Source organism: Triticum dicoccoides, chromosome 3B, assembly GCF_002162155.2.
Source record: "Triticum dicoccoides isolate Atlit2015 ecotype Zavitan chromosome 3B, WEW_v2.0, whole genome shotgun sequence".
Classification (NCBI taxonomy): domain Eukaryota; kingdom Viridiplantae; phylum Streptophyta; class Magnoliopsida; order Poales; family Poaceae; genus Triticum; species Triticum dicoccoides.
The window spans coordinates 390,345,906-390,352,567 of NC_041385.1; positions in this window are offsets into that span (position 1 = coordinate 390,345,906).

Below are 6,662 nucleotides of genomic sequence, written 5' to 3' on the forward strand. Positions count from 1 at the left end.
GTTTTGATGTTGAGACTCTCCTTACAGCAGTCCTTTTCTTAGCACCTGGCTTAGTGCTAGTAGCAGAGCCATACTCTTTTCTGAGTACTGCCTTCTTCTTGGAAGTGACCTCATCTACCATAAAATCTTCATCCTCACTATTTGAGGTTCTCTTCTTTCCTGTCCTGGTGGCAGCCTTTGGCAAATTGCTTGGAGTTCTCCTGTTGCCATCGTCATAGCTTTCATTGGGACTAGAGCCCTCATTGAGCTCAACATTCTTCTCTGACTGGTTCTGACTGTCACTGGCACTAGACATCTTGCAAAGCTGACCCTGTGAATAGATGGGTATGGGCAGAGTAGATGAGTTATCACAAAAAGCATAAAGTTTTTCCAAAATTTGAGTTCAAACTTTAGTTTTAGATTTTCATAAAAAGCATTTTGGAATTACCGAGTTGATAATTTCAGTGACACCGAAGCACTCATAGAGCCTAAACACACCATTTCGGTTGGACCGAGTTGTGGTTCGGTGTCTCAGAGATGCTAGGTTTTCACTAAAACTTTACTTTTGGTCTCACCGATTAGTACATTTCGGTGGAACTGAGTTGTACTTGTGCAATGGCCAAGGCCAGTCAGTGGGACCGAAAATTTCAATTCGGTCGGTCCGAGATGAGTTCAGCGGAAACCTGACCCTAATTTTTTTGCTCTAATCTATGTTAATGGATTCATCTAGTGTATAGAAGTATTGCAGTCGTGGCAAGATACATGGCGTTGTCCTTGTGCACTGAATCGGATAAATGGAAGCACGAGGAGATCCAATCTCACCCTAACTCGGTGAAGATCCTCTACAGTGGCAACGACAGGGCAGATTGCCGTTGACGGCTGCAGAGTCCCGTGGCGACGACGCATAGGAGACGATGGGGACGATCCGGAGATAAATGGGCGGCAGCAACGGGGTGCGAGGGTCGTAGCGTTTGAAGTAATTTTCAACGTACGGTCGTGGAAGTATATATGCTTGTGTGTTGTTGATGGCATCGAGATGCGCAACTGCGCAAATTGGTGTGACCGAGTTGGTCTAAGCGGTAGCACCGAGATGAAAACCTAGATCAATCTAAGTGCTTTCGGTGTGATCGAGTTTGAGTGTTTTGGTCTGACCGAAAATCAATAGAAGATTTTGGAAGGCAACCCTTGACGGATCGGTGGCTCCGAGTGCTCCTCACCCAGAGGGTCTGAAAGGAACTTGTTCAATTTTTGTAATATAGCATGAATATAGTTTGAGACAAGAAGACATAGATAGCTAGAGAAAGTTCTTAGGCATTCTTGTACATCCCCTTGGCCAATAAAAACCAAGACAATCAAAACAACAAACGGATGTCCTCGAATGGAGAAAATATGCAACCAACATGCTCACACAATAAGATAGCAAATGAAATATGAGTTAAAGCATGCATGATCAATTCTAGCATTTATCAAGCAATTGGCGATGACTAGGTCATCTATATATGAGTAAATTGACTTAGGAGTCAAATGAGAACATTTGATCATAGGTCATACTCATTGTTTAAGCACAAGTGGGGTTGCCACTTTTACATAAAGCATTAATGTGTTCACACCATTAGAGTTGCTTTAGCTCAATTTTTAGAGTGAAGCTCCCCCTAGATATGATATTCCCCCTAAATAGGGATGAACTAACCTTGGGTTTTGTCGATGATGACTTCATGTAGATATTGAAGATGTGGACGCCAATGTTGATGTAGATCATTTGGAGCAATCCATTGGAGTGTTGCACTTCCCACAAGGAACATACAAGGATATCCCTAGACATAGAGTGAATTGCACATATGATGATGTCCATGGAAGCATTAGGTTACCTTGTCCCTTGTCTTACCAACAAGAGATATTGTGACTCCATGAACTAGTGCAAGATATGAAAGTTGATTGCACAAGTCCTTGCCAAGATGAATATGAGTGAAGTATGTTGGAGAAGTCACCCTCAATAACACTCTAGTTCTTATTCTTTGGGACCCACATCAACTTGATGTGAATCCTTGGAGTTATAGTTGTACTTGATGAAGTAGAGCTTGACGTAGTCTTGGGAACCCACTTGACCATGGCCTTAGGAGCTTCTTCAAATGAGTCAATCTCTTCTTGAAGCTTGTCCTGGCCTTCTAGCTTGTGGTCTTTTGGTGGAAGATCATCTTGTGCTTGTGTTCCCTCAAAAGAAGTGGGGTCATACCTCTCTTGTTGAGGAACAAACTTCGTCTTGGGGTATTGATCCTCCTCCCATTCAACTCCATTGGCATTGAAATTTCGTTCATAACCAACACCTTGATTCTTCTAGTGCCTTCCTTGCTTACGTAGAATTTCCTCAAATTACTTACTCCTGGCGAGGCTGTTGTAAACACCTTTCTCTATAATTCCCTTCAATAAGCTATTTTCTTGATCAAGTGTAACTTGGCCAAGAGAACCATTAGTGGAATCAAGAGAACTACTAGAAGAAGAATCTTTCTTGATCTTGTTGCTAGATTTTACTTGAGGCATATAAGTAGACAAGAGGAGACGTTTGGCAATGTAAGAAGAACTCTTCTTTCGAAGATCATCATTGATAGCTTTTAGAAACTCATGCTCTTGCTCTCAATTTAGCTTCCCGAAGCGTAGCTTCTCATGAGTTCTTAGGAGCTCTTTATGATCCTCTTGAGTTGTTTCATGATCTAACTTAAGAGTGTTTAGTTCTTTAGTTAGACACCCAATCTCCTTCTTATCATTGTCATTCGTTTCATCTTGATTAGCATGATTACTAGCAAGTTCATTATAGTTTTCATCACTAGTTTTGTCAACAAGTAAATCATCATCACTATCGACATCAAGATACTCGGGGTGTGATATCTTGGGGCCTTTAGCCATGAAGCATCTTCCAATTCCTTTATGTCGTGAATCAAATATGTCGTAGGAGTTGGATGACACTAGTGCAGGACCAGCAACACCTTCATCTTGAGTATAGTCGGAGTCGAAGTGATAGTTTCTCTCGGAGTAGTTGTCGGAGTCGGAACCGGAAACCCATTCTCCAATGTGAGCTTGATGTCTTCGTCTTGTGTAGCTCTTTGATGACTTGTCCTTCCTTTCCGAATCCTTGCTTCTTCAAGAGGGTCTTCATTCATAACGATCATCTCTACTCCCTCTCTCTCTCTTGGAGGTGATTCATCTCTTCTACTTATCCTTTTGGTGAGTCTTCTCTTTTCTTGTAGGGAGCCATACACTCATTGGAGTAGTGTTGGTTCTTTCACAATTGTAGAAATTACGATCACGACTAGAAGATCTTTTGTCATTTTAGGACCTTGACTTGGAGCTTCTCTCTTTGCTTCTATTCCTGTAGAATTTGTTGAAGTTCTTCACCAATAAGCTCAATTCTTCATTGGAGACTTGCTTTTCACTTGATGTTGTAGGAGCATCACTTGAAGCTTTGAAATCACCCCTTGACTTATTGTGAAGCCCTTCGTTATCCTTGAGTGACATCTCATGAGCAACAATTCTACCAATGACTTCTGTGGGCTTGAGATCTTTGTAATCGGGCATCATTTGGATCAATGTGCACACGGTATCATATTTTCCATCCAAGGCTCTAAGGATCTTCTTGATGATGAATTTGTCAGCCATCTCTTCAGTTCCTAAGCCAGCAATCTCATTTGTGATGAGAGCAAGCCTAGAGTACATTTCGGCGACTCCTTCACCATCCTTCATCTTGCACTTGTCAAGTTGACTTTGAAGCACATCCGACTTGGATTCCTTGACGGACTCGTTACCTTCGTGCATATCAACCGAAGTATCCCAAATTTCATTTGCATTCTCAAGGCGGCTGATTTTGTTGAATTCTTTGGGGCACAATCCATTGAAGAGAATATCGCAAGTTTGAGTATTGCATTGCAACATATTCAATTCTTCCGCGGCTGCTTCACTATTCTGTTCTCTACCATTTTCAAAGAACTCACCCTGCAAGCCAACACACACAACAGCCTAAATAGCGGTGTTATGACCAAGAATATGCATTTTCATCTTACGCTTCCAAGAAGCAAAATTTGTACCATCAAAATAAGGACCTCTACGGTGATAGTTGCCCTCGCTAGACGCCATAGTCTCCTAGGTTGTGAAACTAAGGCTATGATCACCAAAGCTATGGAAATCAACGCTAATGGAGACCAAAGCTCTGATACCACTTGTAGGATCGAAAGTATGTCTAGAAGGGGGGGTGATTAGACTACTTGATCAAATAAAAATCTATCCTTTGTCCAAGTTTAGTTGTGGGCAGATTTTAGCAATTATCACAAGTCAATCAATCAATCTACACATGCAATTCTAAGAGTATAGCAGCGGATTGTAAAACATTGCATATGAAGGTAAAGGGAAGGGTTTGGAGAAGGCAAACGCAATGGAGACACGGAGATGGAGTGGTTGCGATAGGTGGTGCTATCGTACATCCACGTTGATGTAGACTTCAACCCATGAAGGGTAACGACTGCACGAGTCCACGAGGGCTCCACCCATGAAGTTTCCATGAAGAAGCAACCTTGTCTATCCCACCATGGCCATCATCCACGAAGGACTTGCCTCACCCGGGTAGATCTTCATGAAGTAGGCAATCTCCTTGCCCTTACAAACTTCTTGCTTCAACTCCACAGAATGATGGAAGCTCCCAAGTGACACCTAACCAATCTAGGAGACACCACTCTTCAAAAGGTAATAGACAGTGTGTTGATGATGAACTCCATGCTCTTGTGCTTCAAATGATAGTCTCAACTCTCTCTCTCTCTCACACACAGATTTGGCTATGGTGGAAGAGGGATTTGAGTGGAAAGCAACTTGAAGAAGGCTAGAAATCAAGGTTCAAATGGTTGGGACGGAATCTCTTGATCTCAACACATGAGTAGGTGGTTCTCTCTCAGAAAATGAATGGTGGAAGTTTAGGCACGTTCTGATGGCTCTCCTCAATGAGGAAGAAGGGGTGGAGGGGTATATATAGCCTCCACACAAAATCCAACCGTTACACATTTTTGACTCATCTCGGTGGCACCAATTTGTTCAAAAATATGAACATTAGGAATCTCGGTGGGACCGACTGGAACAACTCGATGGGACTGATGTGCTAGGGCTTAGGGCAAACTTCATCTCGGTGGCGCTGATTGCATCAACTCGATGAGATTGAAGTAAGTGCAACGGGCAATAGAGAATCTGTTAAGCCAACTCGGTGAGACCGATTACATCAACTCGATGAGACCGAAGTGAATGCAACAAGTCATAGAGCGCTGGGAAGGCTATCTCGGTGAGACCGAGATCTGTATCAGTGTGACCGAATCATTAGATTTTCTTGCAGTAGCTGTGCCAAATGAACTCTGTGTGGGTAGAAAGTATCAGTGGGCCGAGTTCGGAATTAAGGTTTGGACATATTTGGATGGAGAACGTGGCCAAGGTTTTGGAGCAATATCACTAAGCACTTTGACCAAGTAGACCATTAAGCAACACATCATCCCCTTTTAATAGTATTGGCTTTCCTATAGACTCAATGTGATCTTAGATCACTTAAATAGAAATGAAGAGTCTTGAGCTTTTGCCAATCTTTGTCCTTAGCATTTTGAGGGGTCCACATCTCTATGGTCCATGCCATGCCATTCATTGAACATCCTGAAATATTTATCTTGAATGGATATTAGTTCAATGAGCTATATGTTGTTATGAATTACCAAAACCATCCGGGGATTAGTTGTACTTTCATACCCCGACTTCAATATTTTCCCCCCACAAAGGAGACGACGGAGGAAGCAACCCAAGGCCACCGGCGCTCCTTAGGCTCGCCATGGCGCTCCATCGGCTGGACGACGACACCGGTGGCAGCGCACCCTGCACCATCTCCCCTACACCATGGATCTGGGGATGGGAGGCCGCTGCCGCTGCCGGTTGCATCCGAGCTCCTTCTCACCTATGACGGTTGTGGAGCTCGGAGGACGGCTAGAGCGACGGCCAGCCAGTCAAGCTGGGTTGGTGCCGAGCCCGCGGCAAACCCCGTCCAGTAGGTCACTGGAGGACAACAAATCCAAGTTGGGCAGCTCACAGGCGCCATTATTTGATGGGTGCGCGCATGAAGCGAGATGAACACGCAGATCCCTGATACACCTCCGCCTCCGCCAGATCCTATACCGCCATGACCCGGGCACCCTGTCCTTGACAGTGCCAACACAACCCGGCCCAGCTCCTCAACACAACATGGTGGATGCGGCCTAGCGCTACATCGATTCGAGCACGCCCCCGTGGCAGCGCCTCGGAGTAGAGCTCCCCCAGACCCATGGCAAGTAGAAGAGGGAGACGACGGCCACCAGTGACCACCACCGTGCTCATCTTCGCCCTCCTGGCCAGCGCGGTCGGCATCTTCGCCGCGCTCACCAGCATGCGCTTCCCGCGAGCGTTCACCACGAACATGAACAACACCTCGCCAGGTGCACAAGCTCTACCCGCCTCCTCCCATGTTGATCATCTGCCACGAACTAGGAGGTGCGAGATCCACGCCGCCGCACCGGTGGACTCACTGGCTCAGACCAGGCAGAGAAGTGTCGTGCGCTTGCGAGCGGGACACCGAGGCAGGGGAGGAGGAGCCAATGGTGGTGGACGATGTGAGGCTGCCGCTGCTCGTCCTGTGTTTG